Source organism: Polypterus senegalus, chromosome 9, assembly GCF_016835505.1.
Source record: "Polypterus senegalus isolate Bchr_013 chromosome 9, ASM1683550v1, whole genome shotgun sequence".
NCBI classification, from domain to species: Eukaryota; Metazoa; Chordata; class Cladistia; order Polypteriformes; family Polypteridae; genus Polypterus; species Polypterus senegalus.
Genome location: NC_053162.1, coordinates 108,856,842 through 108,880,652, shown reverse-complemented (window position 1 = coordinate 108,880,652; position 23,811 = coordinate 108,856,842). Strand labels below are relative to the sequence as shown.

The 23,811-nt window shown below is 40.2% G+C and overlaps 1 protein-coding gene across 3 annotated transcripts in view; it reads left to right on the top strand.

Moving 5' to 3' along the window:
* cebpg (CCAAT enhancer binding protein gamma) overlaps positions 1-23,574 on the top strand; it is a 191,445-nt gene extending 167,871 nt beyond the window's left edge. For all 3 annotated transcript variants that reach the window (XR_005634932.1, XR_005634931.1, XR_005634934.1), the window contains one exon: positions 23,251-23,574. The gene's annotated coding sequence lies outside the window, so the exon portion shown is untranslated. The remainder of the gene's footprint in view (positions 1-23,250) is intronic.
* The last annotated feature ends 237 nt before the right edge of the window (positions 23,575-23,811 follow it).

The following is a 23,811-nucleotide window of genomic DNA, read 5'->3' as shown; positions in this document are numbered from 1 at the left end:
ACATTTGAAAAATATATCTTTTCAAGTTCTATTTAGTCCATATGTGTCAAACTCAAGGGCGGGCCACATCCGCCCGGCGTGTAATTATATCCGCCCGAGATCATTTTATATACTGTATTATTGTTATTAATGGCCGGGTATATGAAGCGCTGGTAACACAATAAACTACAGATCCCATAATGCAGCGCTTCAGCTGCCTTGCCAACACTTACCGCGTTAATCAAGTCTAGCTTATGATGCTGCAAGTTATTGCGAAGCTAGCTCACACGATGCTGAAGAGAAAAGTTGATTCTGAAAATAGAGCCTTTAAAACCGATGGGAGGCTGAGTATATGTTTACTGAACCCGTGTGTCTCATTTGTGGAGCTAATGTGGCTGTAATTACAGAATTTAATCTAAGACGGCACTATGAGACAAAACATCAGGGTAACCTGAAAGACCTGAATGCAATGCAGAAGATACAGAAAGCAGAAGAATTAAATAAGAATCTGACACTTCAGCGGACGTTTTACCGTGCACAATCACAAAGTGATTTCAAGTGAAGCTGCTTTTATGGGAGACACAAATGCACCAGTGCAACTTGCCCCACTTTCCCTGTTGCCAAGTAATGTTAAACCAAGTCGTCACTACGGTGTTCCCAAATCGCACTTTGCTGATAAACTGAGCGCACTGAGTTTGCACGGCGCTTTGGTGACTTTGAAGAACAAAAAGTCCGTCTACATGCGCTCGAACCTTGTGCATGTTTGGTAGCACATATCTGTGTGAGAAGCTCTTCTCAGTGATAAAGACTAACAAAACAGCACACAGGAGTCGCCTCACTGATGAGCACCTGCAATCCATCCTGAGAATCTCCACAACACAGAACCTCACACCAAACATAAACGAACTTGTTGCCAAAAAAAGATGCCAGGCGTCCAGCTCTAAAATGACATATGAGCAAAGACAACTGAATGATTTGATTTGTTATTGCTGAAAGGAACACATTTTATTTATATTTCCAGGTTTTGTTATGCAGCATGTTCATATTTGAATTTGTATAATTTTGACAGGATATATTTTTATGGAGAGCAAAATCTTTTGGGATATTTAAAATCTAAATTTATTTTTATATAAAATTACATAAGAGTAAAGAAATTTGAATGGTTGTTCTTTTAACGTTTACTTTATTTCTAACTTGTATAATTTAGACAGGATATATTTTTATGGAGAGCAAAATATTATAAGTTGTTTAAGGTTTGAGTTGATTTATTCAGGAATAATATTCCTGTCTGTTTTACCATTCCTACCAAAGATATTTCTGTCGACTAAATAAAAATTCCTTCTATTTAAAATTTAAATAGAACTTGAACAAATACGATAGTTCATAATATCCACGCAGACTTGCACGTAAGAGCGGGAGTTATCCGTTTTAACAAGCAGCGTATTGCACTGATACGAAATAGCTGTGTGTGTATATATGTAGATATGTATGTATATGTATATATATGTTTATATATGTGTGTGTGTATGTATGTATATATATGTACTGTATTTGTGTGTATATATGTGTGTTTATGTATGTATGTGTGTATGTATATGTATGTGTATATATGTAGATATATATATGTATGTATATATGTGTGTGTATATATATGTGTATATGTATAGATATGTATATATATGTTTATGTGTGTGTGTAAATATATATATATATTTATATATATATATTGTCACAAGAACGAGACATGGACAGATAAAGAGTTGGGGCAGCCACCCGTATATTGTGGTATCCTGGCTGCAAAGTCGCTTTCTTATAGAAATACAGAGCACTGAAGTGCATACAACCGAGTCCAAAACAAGACTGAGGAAACAAAGGAAAAGGGGCAGGTTTTAAAGGGGGAGACAGGAAGTGAGGTCGTATGGATCTGGCACGTGGTCTTCCACCATTGGCTCGTAGCCGGAGGTGACATCAGAGGGACTGGAGCTGGTGTGGCCGACTTCCATTGGCTCAGTCCTGGAAGTGATGTCAGGAGATCCAGGTGAAATCCCCCGGGGATGGTCTACAGGCAAGGGAGAAAAAGAGTCAGTGCACTCTGCCACACCCGGCATGCCTCTGAACTGCCTTCACTCAAGCCCTTTAGCTGCCTCCCATGCGCGTGTGTGACATATATATATATATATAGATATAGATATATATATATATATATATATATATATGACAGCAACACTCATCACTCACAACAGTGACAAAACAATTACATTGACAATCATGTTACGTTATTTTCAAAATGTTTCCTTTTCTTTTTCATTACTTCTTTAACACACTACTTCTCCGCTGCGAAGCGCGGGTATTTTGCTAGTATACTAATAAAAGGCAAAGCCCTCAATGACTCATCACTAATTCTCCAACTTCCCGTGTAGGTAGAAGGCTGAAATTTGGCAGGCTTATTCCTTACAGCTTACTTACAAAAGTTAAGTAGGTTTCATTTCGAAATTCTACACGTAACGGTCATAACAGTCGATAATGGTCGACAATGTCCGCCATGTTGAACTTTCTTATTTATGGCCCCATCTTCACGAAATTTGGTAGGCAGCTTCCCTGCGTTAACAGAAACCGATGTACGTACTTATTTTGACGGTATGACGCCACTGTCGGCCGCCATATTGAACTTTCCAACGTCACGAATTCTTCAACTTCCCGTGCAGGTAGAAGGCTGAAATTTGCAAGGCTCATTCCTTACAGCTTTCTTACAAAAGTTAAGCAGGTTTCATTTCAAAATTCTACGCGTAACGGTCATAACGGTCAACAACGTCCGCCATGTTGAACTTTCTTATTCATGGCCCCATCTTCATGAAATTTGGTAGGCGGCTTCCCTGCACTAACCAAAACCAATGTATGTACTTATTTCAGTGGTATGACGCCACTGTCAGCCGCCATATTGAACTTTCCAATGTCACTAATTCTCCAACTTCACATGTAGGTAGAAGGCTGAAATTTGGCACTTATTTCGGTGGTATGATGCCACTGTCGGCCGCCATATTGAACTTTTCAACAGTCTTTGTTACTTATGGGCCCATCTTCAAGAAATTTGGTACGCGGATTCCCAACGCTAACTGAATCCTACTTACCAACATATATACGTCCATAGCCTGCAGCTCGGTCACCATGTGAGGCGGCATTGGGTCCCCCATCCCAATACCTTCCACGTTGTTGGCTGCCTGCCTATATGAGGCCGTCCGTCGCTCCAGTCTCTACATTCCCTTCCTTGCTACGCCACGGGATTCACGTCTCCCTGCTGATAACTACAGCCTTTTAATTTAATCCATGGCTTCTCCACTGTTTTATTGTTCATTTATTACGATTATAGTTATTGTGTAGGTATTTTAGACTTACTTTACATTGTTTAGGTACCCATTTCCTTTATCATTCCAACCGTACCCCCATTAACATGTCTATCGAGGTGATCACCATCGATCAAAGAACTCTCACTTACCGAGTTGCTTCCATGCCCGGAGATGGCACCTAACGTTTCCATTCTCTTTGTTACATATTGCACGGCCATATCAGGCTCACTCTTGATATCCGGAGGAACATTGTGTCTTATGTATTGAATGACTGGGACAGGTTCAAGGTGTGGACTGATGACGGTACAGGAGATAATTATACTACACAGGTGCACTAGAAGAGTGAAATGCTTAAGCCCTTCACCTATGGATCTGGATGTGAGTTGATGGCTGCCGCTGAATTGTTCTGTTGTCGCTTTCAAGTGTACCGAAATGGCCAAATATTTTACACCTTTCGACAACCGCCAATGCCTCTTAAACATCTTAGATTCACAGGTGAAGATTTCAGTAGTGGACACTTTGATGTTATTGAATGTTTAAACTCTTAAAAGCTGGATGTGAAGTTATCGATGAAACCGGTTGTATACTTACAACACTTGACAGATGCTGAATGTCTTTTCAACACAAGTCCTACAAATACTGTCGTAATTGAAACAAACCATGAAACTCAAACCGACAGCAGCAATCCAAGCTGTGAGATTTGAGACAAGATTACTGTTCACATGGCCAACTGTACGTTGCATGCTCAAGAGTAAGTTCAGCGCACAGCTTGGTCATATTACAACTGGAGGGCTGAACTCACAATGTGGTATACAAAGAGATACTCAACAAATAATTATTGGTATATTTTCGCTCAGTTTAAAAAGGTTTAATTTTCTTCTTAATAAAAATTTTAAGGCAGTACTTCGCCGGCGGGTATTTTGCTAGTATATATATATATACCCCGATCTACATACTGTCAAATAAACGAACCACATGCCATGGCGCAACGAAAGATGCTTCGCCTCCGAGGTTCGATTCCCGAGAGGGGGTACAGTGAGTGTGTACGCCTGCTGAGCCCAGAATTAGGGCAAAACATGTGTTACGTACTCTTTGCATTATTTGACAGAACAACTATTTCAATACATCTTATATATACACATATATTATATATACACACACACATACATATATATCAGCGCTTCCGATTCATTTTACCCTCGCATCCACTGTGACGGACGATGCCGACTTCGCACCCCCTTGGTTTGAGAAGAAGTATGAAAAAATATGAGGTTAACACAGAAAAACAGATCACCAATTGAAGCTTTATGAATAATGGATACTTTATTCGCCATCAATAATTGTTTTGGTAAAGCCATACTCAGTGTAATCCTCCTTCCATTTTCTAATTTTTTCGCGACTAGCCATGATTAAATGAACGGTAAAAAAGTAAGAGCGAAGTAACAGGGACTTATTGAGGCAGGCAGGCAAGAGCACAATAGCACACAGACTCGATGTAGTGCGCATCAAGTCGATCTAAAATGCGCGATTAGATGCGAAAAAATATATCTTTTCAAGTTCTATTTGGATATAAGTAGGTTCTATTTAGTCGACAGAAATATCTTTGGTAGGAATGTAAGTTGAATTTAGTCTTTAAATTTCTATGGTGAAGAAAAATTTATGCAATGATGACTAAATTTAACTTACATTCCTACCAAAGATATTTCTGTCAACTAAATAAAAATTAGTTATATTTAAAATTTAAATAGAACTTGAACAGATGCGATAGTTCATAATACCCATGCATATATTGTGTGTATATACAGTATATGTATATATGTATGTGTATGTATATATGTGTGTATATGTAGATATGTATGTATATGTATATATATATCTTTATATATGTATGTGTGTATGTGTATATATATATATATATATATATATATATATATATATATATATATATATGTATACTAGCAAAATACCCACGCTTCGCAGCGGAGAAGTGGTGTGTTAAAGAAGTTATGAAAAAAAAAAGGAAACATTTAAAAAAAAAACGTAACATGATTGTCAATGTAAGTGTTTTGTCACTGTTATGAGTGTTGCTGTCATATATATATATATATATGGCAAAATACCCGCGCTTCGCAGCGATGTCATGTGTTAAAGAAGTTATGAAAAGAAAAGGAAACATTTTAAAAATAACGTAACATGATTGTCAAAGTAATTGTTTTGTGTATTTGGTGGCAGCGTCACAAAGTTGTTTTCGTCTAGCTGCATCAGAAAATGTACCACGACGTCTGACACGCCTCCTTTTTACTGTTTTCTCACAACTTGAATTGCTGCTGTCATAATGGGTTTGAGAGGGCGGCACGGTGGCACAGTGGTAGCGCTGCTGCCTCGCAGTTAGGAGACCTGGGTTCGCTTCCTGTGTCCTCCCTGCGTGGAGTTTGCATGTTCTCCCTGTGTCTGCGTGGGTTTCCTCCGGGCGCTCCGGTTTCCTCCCACAATCCAAAGACATGCAGGTTAGGTGGATTGGCGATTCAAAATTGGCCCTAGTGTGTGCTTGGTGTGTGGGTGTGTTTGTAAGTGTCCTGCGGTGGGTTGGCACCCTGCCCAGGATTGGTTCCTGCCTTGTGCCCTGTGTTGGCTGGGATTGGCTCCAGCAGACCCCCATGACCCTGTATTTGGATTCAGCGGGTTTGGAAATGGATGGATGGATGGATAATGGGTTTGAGTCTACACACACATATATATCTATACTAATAAAAGGCAAAGCCCTCACTGACTCACTGACTGACTGACTCACTCACTGACTCACTTATCACTAATTCTCCAACTTCCCGTGTAGGTAGAAGGCTGAAATTTGGCAGGCTCATTCCTTACAGCTTACTTACAAAAGTTGGGCAGATTTCATTTCGAAATTCTACGCGTAATGATCATAACTGGAAGCTATTTTTCTGCATACGCTGTAATGGAGTTCAGCTGGAAAGCCGTGGGGGGCGGAGTTTCTTGTGACATCATCACGCCTCCCACGTAATCACGTGAACTGACTGTCAACGCACTACGTAGAAAACCAGGAAGAGCTCCAAAACGCGCTGAAGAAAACATGCAGTATATAATTGAGAAGGAAGCGAAACAATAAGAAGCGAGCGAGTGACATATACACTGAATCCTCCAGGCACTATTTACAAAAGGTTACATTGACAATCGCACAGATAAAAAGCTTTGATGCATGTGCTCCATAACGCATTAAAAAAAGGTTACATTGGGGAACTTGTGTCAATGCATGATTTCCTGGTACACCGATTACATTGATCAGCGCTTCCCAAAACCTGACGGTCATAACTAGAACCTTCTTTCCTATACAGTACTGTATACGGCCATAGCGGGCAGCTCGCTCGTTGTGGGAGGCGTGGCGGCTGAAGGAATGTGCTTAGCATATTCATAAGTAAGGCTGCTGCGCAACTCAGCATGCCTCGACAATCGCACAGATGAGAAGCTTCGATGCATGTGCTCCATAACGAATTAAAAAAAATAATGCATTTAATCACAGTTTCAATTCCAAGCAAAGGGGAACTTGTGTCAATGCATGATTTCCTGGTACAACGATTACATTGATCAGCGCTTCCCGAACCCTGAGTATATAAAGACGGTGTTGGAATATATAATATAAGCGCTGGATAGTCAAAACTTAAACATATAAAGTCAGCATCGGAATATATAAAGTCAGCGCTGGAATATATAAAGTCAAATCTTGAATATATAAAGTCAGCGTCGGAATATATTGTCACGCTTGGGTCACAGATTTGCACAGAGACACAGGAGGTCGTAGAAACAAGAAGGATTCTTATTCACAGACTGCAAACACATCAGCTTAAACGTGCTCCATGACAAGTCAGAGATGACAGTTCCGCTAGGAGCAGAGAGAGACAGATAAAAGCAAGCAAACCATCATTTTTCAACTGACAGACGCTGCACAAGGCTTTTAAGTTAGCGGAGTATCGCGCGAGGTTTGCATTACGCGTTATAGCGCAAGTGAGAAAGTAAGGAGCAAGCACTGGAATAAAATCCACAAGTTAATACACACGCTGTCTCTACAGTTTCTCCACACTGAATCCTCCAGGCACTACTTACAAAGGGTTACATTGACAATCGCACAGATGAGAAGCTTTGATGCATGTGCTCCATAACGCATTAAAAAAAATAATGCATTTAATCACAGTTTCAATTCCAAGCAAAGGGGAACTTGTGTCAATGCATGATTTCTTGGTACACCGATTACATTGATCAGCGCTTCCCAAAACCTCAGTATATAAAGACAATCTTGGAATATTTCGGAATATATAATGTAAGCGCTGGATGGTCAAAACTTTATGCAATGATGCCTAATTTTAACTTACATTCCTACCAAAGACATTTCTATCGACTAAATAAAAATTCCTTCTATTTAAAATTTAAATAGAACTTGGAACAGATGTTCATAATATCCACGCAGACTTGCACGTAAGAGCGGGAGTCATCCGTTTTAAATAAATTAAGATTTTGTACAAATAATGTTTTTCATTTTTCTTCCTTGATGGATTCCGGCAGCCCCAGCAACAGTTGCTCATATGGCAAAGTGTAAAATGTTATCTATAATTTAATTTTTTTTTGTTATGAACTTCCCAAAACTGTTGATCCCTGTAAATAGTTTATAGTATAACAACACTATAATCTGTTGTAGCACGGCGTTAATTAGCGTCACACCTCACAACCTGCGTGTACCACGTTTTTGGCTCTAACGCTAGAAGCGCGGTGGATGCTGTGGGGGTAAGTTCTGGTTTCTGTTTCTTTCCCGATATTTTTTTTTTCATTTACTTTGTGTTAATAATTTATAATCGATTTAATTTATTACTTAATAGGCAGAGGAAAGAAGACGTGTATGTGACGCTCTATTTCTTTCTTTTGTTTTGCAGAGATATGCTATATAAATATATATATATATTTTTTCTTTTCATTTGTTAGGAATAGATATGACAACAACACTCATATCAATGACAAAACAATTACATTAACAATCATGTTATGTTATTTTTAAAATTTTTCCTTTTCTTTTCATAACTTCTTTTACACACTGCTTCTCGCATAAGCTGGTGTTCTGCTAGTATATATATATATATATATATACACACATACATATATATACACATACATATCTTCATATCTATATACATATATACATATCTACATATACACATATATATATATATATATATATATATATATACATACCTGTCTACATCATATATACACACACATAGATACATTCATACACACACACAAATTATATGTGTGTGTGTGTGTGTGTATATATACAATGTAGATAGGTGTGTGTGTGTGTATATATATATATATATATATATATACATACATACAAACATACACAGGTATATATATGTGTATATATATGTATGTGTCTATATGTGTGTGTATAGCTTTGGTCACTGAGTGCAAGGGAAAAATAATAAAATGTAGTCTATAAGTTATTATAAAGTAAAACATTAACGTTTTAAGAAGTAAAGGTACATTGAGCACTGCTGGAGTGGTTGCGGGTAAACTACATTTTAAAGACGGTGTAACAGAACAGGTAAGTAGTACTAACAGCAGCTAAAATGTATATGGATCATCTCTCGGTAGTTGATCCCTTTTGAAAGTCGCTACACGACGGCTGTGGTATAGAAATTACATTTTCTATGTGAACGTCCAAATTTCTGTCTCTGGTAATGTGCCTTACCGGTATTTAAAGAAAATTAGTTTTGTGTCCTCTGCAGTGTTAAGAGAGAAAAGGTTTTGGTTTGGGATAAAAGGAAAAAAGGTGTAAAGAAAGGAAACTTGCCTTTTTCTTTTATATAGTATAGAGAGATGTGTTCGCTGACGATATGAGTGCCTTTTGGGGACAGTCGCGGTGGGTCTTGTGTAGACTGGTGAGACGTCCCTGCCATTAATCGGCTGTGATGGCACTATCAGTCCTCCACTCCTGTGTGTGTCTTCATAATCCGAGCTGACGACCTCATAATCGTATACGTGCAAAAGAAAGTGCGAAATCGCCTTAATATTAGTTTGCCGCAATGTAGAAAAGGGGTCCCGTGTTTGCACTTGCCTGGGCTATAGCTCAGGGGGAGGATGAAAAAAATTAAAAGTGCTCACTTTGACTTAAGGCAGAAGCGCAGTCAGTGTCTCAAAGGCTTTCGCTGGGCCGGAGTCCCCATTTTTTGCAGACTCGTTCACGTGATCAAAAGTCTCAGCGCTCTTTGGAGGTCATTCATATATATATATATATATATATATATATATATATATATATATATATATATATATATATATATATAGTAAAATACCCGCGCCTCGCAGTGGAGAAGTACTGTGTTAAAGAAGCAATTAAAAAAAGGAAACATTTTAATAATAACGTAACATGATTGACATTGTCATGAGTGTTGCTGTAATATGTATGCCTGCCTGAATAAGTCACCCTCGCTTCCGTCTTACTTTTTTACCATTCATTTAATCATGGCTAGTGGCGGAAAAATTATAAAATGGAAGGAGGATTACACTGAGTATGGCTTTACCAAAACAATTATTGATGGCAAATCGATTATTCATAAAGCTTGAATTGGTGATCTGTTTTTCTGTGTTAACCTCATATTTTTTCATACTTCTTCTCAAACCAAGGGGGTGCGAAGGGTAAAATGAATCGAGAAGAAAAGGAAACATTTTAAAAATAACGTAACACGATTGTCAATGTAACCTTTTGTAAGTAGTGCCTGGAGGATTCAGTGTGGAGAAACTCTAGAGACAGTGTGTGTATTAACTTGTGGATTTTTCTGTGAGTATTTGGTGGCAGTGTGACGAAGTTGCTTCGAAGACGGCGTTAGCCGAGGAGCTCAGTTCAGAGCGAAATGAGGTGAATGGGAGGGGAGAAGATGACGTGACTCCCCCACCCACCTTAACTGTCAATCCCCGCACAAACACAATCTCTCGGAATTTACAAAAGCACAGCCTTTGACCAGCAATTTGAACTTAGTTAGAAAATGATCAAAACTGTCGTTTATACCCTGCGTCCTCTCATTAAACTTGTATCCCGCATTAGCCGTGGGCATGACAAATGCCAGCGGCAGCCAGTCTATGAACTTAATTTAAACTTTAGTTTTATACCGTGCTTTGTTTCTGAAGTAGCTGCAGGCATGAATATGCTTGTACAGTATGTGTCACTCGCTTGCTTCTTATTGTTTCGCTGCCTTCTCAATTGTATAATGCATGTTTTCTTCAGCACTTTTTTGAGCTCTTCCTGGTTTTCTACGTAATGCTTGCTTCTAATGAGATGACAGATGGTGTTGTGGGGGATCTCCTCCCAGATCTGGACCAGGGCATCACTGAGCTCCTGGACAGTCTGAGGTGCAACCTGGTGGCATTGGATGGACCAAAACATAATGTCCCAGAGGTGTTCTATTGGATTTAGGTCAGGAAAGTGTGGTGGCCAGTCAATGGTATCAATTCCTTCATCCTCCAGGAACTGCCTGCATACTCTCACCACATGAGGCCAGGAATTGTCGTGCACCAGGAGCCACTGTACCAGCATTGGGTCTGACAATGGGTCCAAGGATTTCATCCTGATACCTAATGGCAGCCAAGGTGCCTTTGTCAAGCCTGTAGCGGTCTGTGTGACCCTCCATGGATATGCCTCCCCAGACAATCATTAACCCACCACCAAACTGTTAATGCTGAATGATGTTACAGGCAGCATAATGTTCTCCATGGCTTCTCCAGACCCTTTCACTTCTGTCACATGCTCAGGGTGAACCTGCTCTCATCTGTAAAAAGCACAGGGCACCAGTGGTGCATCTGCCAATTCTGGTATTCTATGGTGAATGCCAATCGAGCTGCATGCTGCTGGGCAGTGAGCTCAGGGCCCATTAGAGGACATGGGGCCCTTGGGTCACCCTCATGAAGTCTTTCTGGTTGTTTGGTCAGAGACATTCACACCAGTGGCCTGCTGGAGGTCATTTTGTAGGGCTCTGGCAGTGCTCATCCTGTTCCTCCTTGCCCAAAGGAGCAGATACTGGTCCTGCTGATGGGTTATGGACCTTCTATGGCCCTCTCCAGCTCTCCTAGAGTAACTGCTTGTCTCCTAGAATCTCCTCCATACTCTTGAGACTGTGCAGGGAGACACAGCAAACCTTCTGGCAATGACACGTATTGATGTGCCATCCTGGAGAAGTTGGACTACCTGTGCAACCTCTGTAGGGTCCAGGTATCGCCTCACGCTACCAGTAGTGACACTGACTGTAGCCAAATGCAAACCTAGTGAAGAAACAGTCAGAAAAGATGAGGAGGGAAAAATGTCAGTGGCCTCCACCTGTTAAACCATTCCTGTTTTGGGGTCATCTCATTGTTGCCCTCTAGTGCATCTGTTGTTAATTTCATTAACACCACAGCAGCTGAAACTGATTAACAACCCCCTCTGCTACTTAACTGACCAGATTAATATCCCATAAGTTTCATTGACTTTATGCTATACTCTGATTAAAAAGTGTTCCTTTAATTCTTTTGAGCAGTATATATATGTGTATATGTATATATGTAGATATGTATGTATATGTATATATGTTTATGTGTATATGTATATATATGTTAATATGTATGTGTGTATATATATATAAATATATATATATATATATGACAGCAACACTCAAACAATTACATTGACAATCATGTTACGTTATTTTCGAAATATTTCCTTTTCTTTTTCATTACTTCTTCAACACACTACTTCTCCGCTGCGTAGCGCGGGTATTTTGCTAGTCATAAATAAAAGTGAAACAGCATGACTGAATTATTGTATGACTAAATTATCAAACAAGGATAGAATTTAAAAAAAAACTTTTGCAATGAGTATTTTTGTCAGCTTCATACACTGTATTGCAGATTTAATTAACACTAGAATCCCTGAAGCCTACGAAAAAACTCGTAATCCCGACCCACCTTAAATTCCTTCACACCTCTCCATCAGCGTCTTTTGTTTTTGTAAATGTGTTGATCAGCACAAGCAGCAAGCAGCCTGCTATAAATGCCCTCACCCCACCCCAATGCCGCAGAAAGGGCAAAAAGCACTCCCAGCTCAAGTCTTGTTTATCTTGGTGTGAGGTGCCTGGAGTTGTATTGGGTAAATAATATATTGTCATTTAGAATACATACATTTCATGTGTGTTCCATGTCTACAACGATCTATGTAAATGTAGGATGAAATGCGACGCAGGAATTGTTGAAGACATAACTAAAAAAGAAACATTTTTTAAGTAATAATTGACAAAATGTTGACATGAAGTGTACAATGTGTGAAGACTAAAGTCCAAATTTCAAATAAACACTTCCACAAAAAATACAAATATAACAAAACAATCGCGCTTTTATTCAAGAATATAACCGTAGAAAAAGAAATTGGGTTAGGGTACAACACTGACACGATTGCTTAGGTGGTGCAGCGGTAAGAACTGCTGACTTGTAATCAAGAGGTCATGGGTTCTTTTCTGAGGGTGTCCATTTTGAGTAGTGAGCTACTCTTATTGTTATTATTATAGAATAAAAACATACATTTGCTTTGAGTCAGTAACAGTTGGTGTAAATTTATGGTACATGTAAAAGTTAGCATTTTTTATTCAGTTTTATTCTCTCAGTCATATTCATGCTCCCCCTGATCTGACACTGGTAGTTTTCAAATAAAGATGTGCTATAACAGAGGTGAACTCAGATGAGGATGAGGGTGTAGCGGTTGGAAGGGCAGTGCGCTCATCCAGTGCTCATCCAGAGTTACGTTAATCATGTCTGCCAAAGCAGTGCTGTTAAAGTTACTGGAGTTTTGGGAACAGCAAGCCGCAGCATGTTTCACCCAAGCAGAGGCACAGTTTGCATTGCAGGCTATTACAGCAGATGACACAAGGTACAACTACGTCATAGCAGCTCTACAGTGTCCAGTGTGGTGAGTCTGCTTGAAAATCGCCCGGACGCAAACAATTATGCAACCTTAAAGGCATACCTTTTATAGACATAAAGCCTCACGGAATCAGAGTGGGCACAGTGGCTACTAACATTGTCGGGCTTTGGAGACACGAAACCCTCCACGTTGATGGACCACATGTTAGCTTTGCTAGGTAGCTATAAACCCTGTTTTCTATTTAAAGAGCTGTTTCTCCAACAGATGCTGGAACAAGTGCACACTGCTCAATGTATCTGTTGCTGATTACCGAGAATTAACCAAGATGGCCGATGGCCTGCACTCTACTTTGCAGAGCTATCTTCTACACCTACAACACTCGTCAGTCCCATTAGCAAGCTCACGTCCTGTACTGCTCATCCCCCTCCTGCTGCCATACCAAAAACTGACTTATGTTTTTACTATGCCCGATTCGTCGTGAATGCAAAGAAATGTCGCCCTCCTTTTAAGTTTAACCCACCCGAGTCGGTCATCACTATCTTATCAGAACCTGCAGACCACCTACTCTACATAACAGGTACCCAGTCCGGCCGTCATTTTCTATGTGATACTGGTGCACAAGTAAGCATGCTTCTTGTATCACCTATTGATGTGGCTTCAGGGAGAGAAGGGCCCGTTATGGAGGCTGCTAATAGCACATTGATCCCCACCTATGGAACGCAGCACACAACCTTATTTTTCAGTGGAAAGCGTTTTACTTGGACATTTGACACTGCTGGGCACGGACTTCCTGTGTGCGAATGGGTTGCTGGTTGATGTTAAGAACCATCACTTTGTAGATGCAAAGACTTTGCCACCCTTCCCTGCACACTCAGCAGTATCACTACCTCCGGCCTGTACAATATGTTAGCTATGACTTTACAAGCCTTCTCAAAGAATTCATTTTTGTCTACCTAGATGACATCTTGCTTGCCAAGATTGCCTCAACCACCTTCAAACCGTGTCCGAGCGTCTGAGCCCACATGGGTTGATTATCAGTCCTGCTAAATGTCCATTTGGAGTTTCTTGGTACATCACATTTCAAAAGAGGGTGTGATTCCTTTGCCTTCCAAAGTCTCTGCTGTCACGCATGCATGGTCAATTTCTACCATCGCTTCATTCTTCGGGCACACTCATTATGCAACCTTTATATGAGGCACTACAGGGCCAGTGTGCAAAGTCCCATGTCACATGGTCTAATTACCTGGATGAGGCATTTACGGACACCAAACGTGCTTTAGCTGACGCGGCCATACTTTCACACCCGCTGCCTGATGCTCCACTTCCTCTTACAACTGACATGTCGGACCATGCAGTGGGGGTGTTGTTTGAACAGTGGGCTGATGATGTGTGGCAGCCATTGGTGTTTTTCAGCAGACATTCATGGCCCAATGAACGCAAATATAGCACTTTCGACCGGGAACTACTGAGTTTACACTTAGACATTCAACATGTCTGCTTCTTGCTTAAAGGCCGGCCATTCATTGCATTTGTTGACCACAAACCACTTGTTCTCGCAATGTCCAAGGTCGCTGAACCGTTGTTTGCCCGACAGCAATGACCCCTGGCTTACATATCAAAATTCACAACAGACGTCCAGCTTGTTGAGGGTAAGAACAATGTGATGGCTGATTGTCTCTTTCAGCCCGCATTAGCAACCATACACATTGGAATTGTCTACTCCCAGGTGGCACCTGACCAAGCTGAGGACCCGGAGGTCCAAGCTCTTCACTTGGATGGCAGTGCTGCTAAGCTCCTTTGTGACACCAGCACAGGTTATCCATGCCCCATATTGTCCCCAGCAACTGGAAACAGCGCAGCTTTGACACCATACACAGCCTCTCAGATCCAGGACAAAAAGCATCCCAACGTTTGGTGCTGAGCAAATTTGTTTGGCACGGCCTCAAAAAAGATGTTTGTAGCTGGGCAGTGGCTTATTTTGCATGTCAAAAGGCTAAAATACATCACCATGTTAAAGCCCCACTGACACCTTTCCCGGTGCCTGCTCGCCATTTCAACCATGCTTATGTGGACCTGGTAGGTCCCCTTCCTCCTTATCAAGGTTTTACACATCTGCTCACTGTGGTTGACAGGACCAACAGGTGGCCTGAAGCTGTCCCTTTGACGTCCACAACTGCAGCAGAAGTAGCAAGAGCCTTTATCAACACTTTGGTTGCACGGTTAGGCATGCTATCCCATATCACATCTGACCAAAGTGCACAGTTCACTTCACAGCTCTGGGCTGCAATGACACAAGACCTTGGGATGACCCTGCACCATACCACTGCCTACTACCTCCAAGCTAATGGCCTTTGTGAGCGATTTCACCTGTCGCTAAAGTCAGCCCCAAGGTTATTATAGTTAACAGAAAACTAAAATCAAATCTGAAACTATTATTAAAAAAACATTTTTGTAAACTGAAATAAAATAATTAACAAAACCGAAATGAAAAACTAAAACTACTGTAAATGAAACTATTAAAGTAGTTAGAAATACTAACTGAAATAAAATATTTTACTAAAATAATTTTAGCTTTCATTTTTGAATGAATATTCTTGCTGTTAGTTTTTAACCCTTATAACTTTTACTCTAAAACTGAAAGTCATCCACCATGAGAACGGTGGCTGATGATGGAGGCCGAGTGTTCACACAGCATTTGCGGTGACAGAGCAAGCTGAATATGCGCGTACAGCATGTGGTATAGAAAGCGACTTACGTGACACCTTTCTTTGCACTTATTGTATATCAAGATGTAATTCAAAAGTATAAAATCGGAATGTGCTGGTCAACAAAAACTTTACTGTATGGACAGAAAAATCACGAGTGAGTAACATTTATTTTGTTAAGTTTATTTCTCTGTTGCCTGTTTTTTGTTGACAGTAATTCACCTGCGACTTCGCACACAAAGTATAGAGAAAGTACCGTATGTATTCGAATATAAGCTGAGTTTTTCAGCACCCAAAATATGCTGAAAATTTTCACCCTTGGCTTATATTCGAGTCAGGTCCCGCTGACCCCGCCAACCCAACAGAAATCTGGAATGTACAGTACAGTGAAACCTCGGTTCACGAACATCTCTGAACACGTACAAATCGGGTTACAACCAAAAAGTTTGCCAAACTTTTGCATCTCTTCACGACCAAACACTTGGTATACGAACAAGCCAATTTCTTTCAAATCTTTTACACTATCTATGCACCTCTACTTTGGCCTTTGGCCTTCCTCTCTTTCTGTTCCCCTGTATTTCCATTCCCATCATTCATTTGCCCATTTTTTCATTGTCTGTCTTCATCACATGTCCATACCACTTCAACCTACTTTCCTGTACTTTCTTAGAGATCTTATCCACTTTAGTTGTACCTTTGATTGTCTGATTTCTTATTTTGCCCTTTATTGTAACTCCACAAATCTATCTCAACAATCTAATTTCTGCCGCATTTAACTTCTTCTCTTGCGTTCCCTTTACTGTCCATGCCTCAGCTCCATACATCATTGCTGGTCTGACCACTGTCTTAAAAAACTTACCATAAACCTTTGCCTTAATTTATCGATCATGCAATACTTCTAATACCTTTTTCTAGTTGTTCCATTCACACTGCACTCTATGGGTTATCTCTGCATCTAATTTTCCATTTTGCGCTACCACAGATCCTAGATATTTAAATGTATCCATTCTTTTAACTAGCTGCCCCTGCAGGTTAACTTCTGAATCCTGATAATCATTAAACCTCATATATTCTGTCTACTTTGTATTTTTTAGAACATTAGAACACTCTGGACAAGAAGTTTTCAGACCGTCCACTGTGTATGCAAACCTAACATTTTTACATATCCCGGACAATCCTCACATACTTTTCAGGTACTACTTTCACTCTCATCTACCTCCTGACCTCTTAAGCCTTCTCAAGAACAATAAACACCAAATGCAATCATTTCTGTTCTTCTTGATGCTTCTCTATGAGTTGTCTCAATGCAAAGACTGCATCAGTTATTCCTCTCCCTGGCATAAAACCAAGCTGCCCCTCCTGTAGGGCAGTCTCTTCCCTAAGCTTTCTCTCTATAACTCTTCCCCAAATTTTCATTGTATGTGGCATCAGCTTTATCCCTCTATAGTTTCCACAATCCTAAATCACCCTTCTCGTTATAAATGGGTACAATTACAGTGTTTTTCTCCACCCTCTAGTATTCTCTCCTGTTCATATATCTTATGCATTAGATTCCACAACACATATGCTTCTTCTTCTCCTAAACTCTTCCACACTTCTGCTGGTATTTCATCTAGTCCTGTTGCCTTTCCATTTTTTAATCTTTTTACTGCTCCCTTTATTTCCTCCTTTCTTATTCTTGGTACTAACCCTTCATTTTATTCATTCATCTTATTCCCAGCTACAAGCCTGTTATTAGATGGCAATCAGTTACCACCAGAATAATGTGTGTTTATAATTCTGTTCATTTAATGCTTTTTTGTACAGCACTTTGGCGCAACCTCTGTTGTTTTAAATCTGCTTTTATAAATAAAATAATGTAATCTAATCTAATAATGAGGAATTGGAGCCTGGAGGTTGAAATGACTGAATGACTGTTTCTAAATGACAGATTGGGAAATGATGTGTGAGTCACATGGGGACAATATTGAGGGATTCTTGTCATTGTATCACAAACTACATTAGCTTCTGTCAACATAGTGGAACTCACAAAGAATTTGTTTTGCATTCCAAACAACAAGCCCTGGATTACTAAGGGTCTAAAAGGTCTCCTGAATGAGGAAAAGCGAGCTTTCAAATCAGGTAACAAAGAGGCTCTGAAGGATGTATAGCATTTGCTAAAGAAAAAGCTGAGTGAAGGAAAGAAAGCTTCCAAAGCTAAATTAGAAAACGAACTTTCTCAGAATAACATGAAAGATATCTGGAATGAAGTGGGAATAATTGCTGGACTCAAGCAATCCAGGGCTCAGGTAGTAGAAGGGGATGTGGACAAAGCTAATGCCCTGAACCAATTTTTAAATACACTTTCGCTCCCACTGCCACCAAATACCAGTCTCCCCACACCATCCCTACAACATCAACAGCTCCTGTCATGTCAATTGGAATGTCCAGTGACGAATCCACGTCTGACCATCAGTAAAGAGCCAACCAAGGAAGCTACACACAGGAAAAGCTGTGGGTCGAGATGAAGTCCACAAATTCTTAAGGCCTGTGCTGACCAACTTTGTGGTGTCCTCTGTCACCTGTTCAGTCTATCCCTAAGGTTCCAGAAAGTGTCACTGCAATGCATCCTGCATTGTTCCTTTCCCAAAGCAGACAAGTGCCTCTCCAGTTAATGACTGTAAACCAGTGGTACTTATATCTCACATCATGAAGACCATTGAGATGATAGTCCTGGGCTATATAAGTTATCTTGTGTTAGACAAAATGGACCCACTGTAGTTTGCCTATTGGACAAAGATTGCAGCGGAGGATAAAATTATCTCATGATGAGATTATCAGTGACCAGTTAATTGAACACCCTAACAACACTAAAGTCTGCGAAGATTTTTACTTGAACAGGATGATTTGACATCATTGGTTTCAATGTGGAATCTGTGTTTGTTTGAGCAGCAGAGCTTTCAAAACACTCTCCTCCAGCCTCTAGACTAGATAGCTATGGGCTTTCGATTACATCATGTCTGAAGTCAAAACAACAGACAGAAAACAGACAGTGCATCTTGTGTAATAAAGGCATTCTGAAAAAACTCAACAGCACAGCGGAAACTGTGGGTCATGGTCTCATATGACCAGAGCACAAAGCTGCCTACCACATGGCCAAACTTGTTGCAGCTGTGGTAAATGGAACCACTATGCTAAGGTATGTCTTTATTCTTCGATTAGCACACAGAGACAGACTGCAGCTATAATTCACAATGTGATTTTAGGACCAGCACCTTTCAAGCCATGCATAGTCAATTTAAATTACGTGAACACCCACCTTTTGTTGGATACTGGAGCTACTATGCCACTCTTAAACATTCACACATATAAACAGTTTTTTAGTTCCATGATCCTGGCTCTACCTACTGCTACTGCCCATGATTATGGTCACTCACAAACCTTACTTGTGGGTAAAGTCCACCTTACTGTTCAGTGTGGTAAAGACGTTTTACCTAATATGTGCTTTAATTTACAGAGGAACAAAGGGACAAAACTGATCCCTTGCTCTGGGATTTTCTGTGTTAGATAAAAGTTGCATGAAAATCTTGCAGACAACCTCACCACAACAACAAAAATTGCCTGGACTGTTTATAGGTTTGGGTCTGCCTTTACTGCCAGTTCACTCAGAAGCCTTTGCTCAAATACACTGCCATCCCAGTTATATAGTCACTTTGACACAATCCTAGCTACTAGCAACTGGCATATTTGAGTCAGTCAACACCTCCATGTGGTTATCCAACCTAGTAGTAGCTAAGAAGAAGTGTGCATCTGTGTTGATTTTCATGAAGTGAATAAAGCTATAGTTTCAGATAAATATGCACTTGCCACTTCAGAGGAACTTGCTACACAGTTTTATGCTTCAGTCTTGTTTTCTAAATAGGATCATAGACAGGGCTTTTTACAAGAGCCTCTCCATCCTTGCAGTACACAGCTTTTACGACACATGATAGCATGTTTCATTACACAAGAGTACCATCTGGGTTGCAGTATATTCTGCACCAAGCTGCTTTCAAAATGTCATGTCCTCAGTGCTTGCCGGCATTTCTGGGGTAGTCATATACCTTTTACCTTGGTCCCAACTGCTACTCTTCATGACAAATATCTTCACATGGTCTTCTTGGCTTTGTTGAAACAGAGACTTACATTTAATGATGAGAAGTGTCTTTGCAGTGCCAGAGATAGTGTTTTTTGGATTTGGTGTATGATAGCTGCTAGCATATCTCCACTCCTATCAAATGTCCATGCCATCCACACTATTCCAGAGCCAATGTCTGCAGCTGAGAAGGCTTACTTCCTGGGCATGGCAGGTTACTATTTGAAGGTTTTACCCCAGCATTCTGTTACTGCTGCACCCCTGTGCCAGCTCCTGCAGGGTGAGCTGAGGGTGTGATCTTGTGCTTGTGCCAAGGCTGTTCACCTCCTAAAACCAAAACCTGAAGTGGAGAAATGCATAGCTTTTGCCTCTTAAGCCCTCACTTCAGCTGAGCATAAATACTCATTGGGTTAACATTAGGCACTAGCATGTATATGGACATTTCGGGGATGGCACTTTTATCTATATGGTTGACACTTCATACTAAGAACAGACCATCAGGCTCTCACTACCCTGTTGTCGGAATCTGACACTGTCCACTAACCATTGAGGCTGCAGCATTGTCCTGTCTTCCTCCACCAGTACCATTTTATTCTCCAGTTCACTCCAGGGTGTGAAAATGTTATTGCAGACATTCTGTTTCACTCAGTTCTAGTTTCAACCCAGTCACCTGACATTGACCAAATAGAACATGACATTGTTGTGCATGCCCCTTTACACCACCATATCACTTAAAGGGGCCTCTGAACAAGATCCAGTACTATCCCAGGTATGCCACTTTATCAGGGAGGGTTGGTCTTGCACAGTACTGGAAGAACTTTTACTCTTCACTAGAATGAATGGAATGGAATGGTTCATCTGTACCACAAGGGTTGTGGTGCTAAATGCTCTTCATGCATGTGTGTTGTCAATAGCACATAAAGGTCACTTAGGTATAGTGAAATCATAACAGAGATGTTGTGACTTGGTGTTGTGGCCTGGCATGGACATTTTGAGTTTCTGGTTAAAGGTTGTATACCCTGCCTGGTAAGTGGCAAGATGCATCACCAGGCTTGTCCCCAATTGCTAAGCCCACCCAACCCTGGGAACATATACAGATGCACATCTCTGGAGAAATTTATGGAGTTCCTTACCACCAGCAGAATCTGGTAGTTGCCTATGACTTACACTCAAAATCACTTTTTCTCTGTGAATGCCCTAAGAATAATACTATGGGTAGTGACCATCAGTTCACCAGAAACAAATTTTCCTTATTTCTAGAATGACCTTTCATTGCGCACATTCACACTGTATTACATCCACACGCCAATGGAGAACTGGAATAATTTAACCAGACATTAAAAAATGGCCTTACTGCATAGATGGTCAACCCTTCATCTCACACTAGCTGGAAGAATTAACACTGTTAAGATGAATATTCTTCCTAAGCTCCTCTCTTATTTCAAAACATTCCAATATACATTAATAAATCATTCTTTAAGCAATTAGATTCAACAATAACCTCATTTATTTGGAATTCAAAACATCCACGCATCCAAAGAGCGACCCTACAAAGACAAAAGGCAGAAGGCGGCATGGCTCTACCTAACTTCCAGTTTTATTACTTGGCAGCAAATATACAGGCGATAAGAACCTGGACACAAATAGAAGAACATACACAGGCTGGGACCACAATAAAAGTAAAATCCTGTAGTACTTCTTTGAATTCCTCGCTTTGTGCTCCAATAAACACACGTTATCGGCAATGTACTAATAGCCCAATTGTGCTCCACTTACTTAGAATCTGGAACCAACGTAATGTAGAAAGCATTTTAAGACGGAGAAGCTTCTATCTGTGGCACCTCTGCAAGAGAACCACCACTTTCAACCTTCGCAAACATATGCAGTTTTTAATATCTGGAAAAAATTTGGAATTAACTTGCTTAGAGATCTTTATATAGACAACGTCTTTGCATCCTATGAACAATTACATTCCAAATTTAACATTCCAGCTACACATTTTTTTCACTATCTTCAAATCATGAACTTAGTTAAACAGTTAAACCTTCCAGATTTTCCTCATCTTGCACCCTCATCCATGCTGGAAAAAATATTGCTCAATCTCAAGGACTTAGACATCTCTACAATATATAAAATCATTTTACAATCCCTCCCTTTCAAAGATCCAAGAAAGCAGCAATGCAGAGAATTCACTCGAGCTCCATATGTGCAAAGCATACAATTATACAACTCAAAATTATATATCGAGCACATCTGTCTTGACTAAAACTCTCCAAAATGTTTCCAGGGCAAGATCCAACCTGCGAACGCTGCAGCCTAGTCCCAGCCTCACTGGGTCACATGTTCTGGGCCTGCACCAAATTAACATTATTCTGGACAAAAATCTTTAATTACCTTTCAGACAGCTTTGGTCTCACAATCCATCCTAACCCATTAACAGCTGTGTTTGGGGTTCTTCCAAAGGGGTTTAAAGTGGAGAAAGACAAACAAATTGTGATTGCATTCACTACACTTTTGGCACTCAGACTTATTCAGATAAACTGGAAGAACCCAAACTCTCCTCTTTTAAGTCAGTGGGAAACCGATGTGCTATACTATTTGAAATTGGAAAAAATCAAATACTCAGTTAGAGGATCCGTACAGACTTTTTTCAAAACATGGCAGGATCTAATCAGTAATATTTCAAAATTAGCTCATAAAGCACAGAGAATTTATTAATTTAGGTATGTTTACAAGCCTTAAATTTCACGCCGTTTAGCTTGCTCTCTCTCTCTCTCAGGGGTGGGGATTGATCTGTCCTTAACTCAGTTTTTCTTTTTGTAAAAATTTGATTGATTTGTATGGCTTGCAGTAAAATTAATAATAAAAAAAGAAAGAAATAAATAAGAAATGGCCTTAAAGCACTTCAGGCATAAGGGTTTTCTTTTGATCAGGCTTTACTTAATATGCTCTTGCGCTACAGATTGTCTCAGCACCAGTAATGGCGCACTGCACAATAATGTGCAGTGATTATACTTGACTTAAGCATTCATGCTCTTTCTCTGTACGTTGTCACACATGTGCGCTTAGGAGTCAGTCAATAAGCCCTGAGGTAAGTGAAATATCGCAAGACAAGGGGTTGATATGCAGTACTAATGCCTATCTCTCTTTCACCAGACAAAAAGAAGAAATATAACTCACCTTCCACACTTCCGGGTTCCCAAGATGGCTTCCAAACGTCACTTCCACTTCTGACTCCCGATGATGACATCACTTCCGGCACCCTTACCATGACAACACTTCCAGCTCCATCTCAATGACGTTACTTCTGGCATCACCTCACTTCCAACTCCCAGTGATAATGTCACTTCCGTCTGACATTTTTCCGTCTGAAAATGTCATCTCTTGCCTACTCATTTCCGTCAGCCATTTTTTAACTGTATAAAAACGCCTTCTTTGTCATGTACCATTATCAATTGCTGTAAAGTACTTTGATCACAATTTTGCCTTTTTTGCATTTATTGCCCATTGGACATTATACAGGGACGGTCCCCAACTCTTTTTTTCTTTTTATATCACAATGTTTAGCATTCGTTTGCTCAGAGGTTGATGTGCTTGCTGCTTTCTGAGCATTTCTTCTTTTCTCTACCCTAGCAGCTCACTTCTTCTCTTCTTTCTTCGGCATCTTTTCACGTTAAAAGTGATTAAGTCAGTGTTTGTGTTGCAATTACTTAGTAC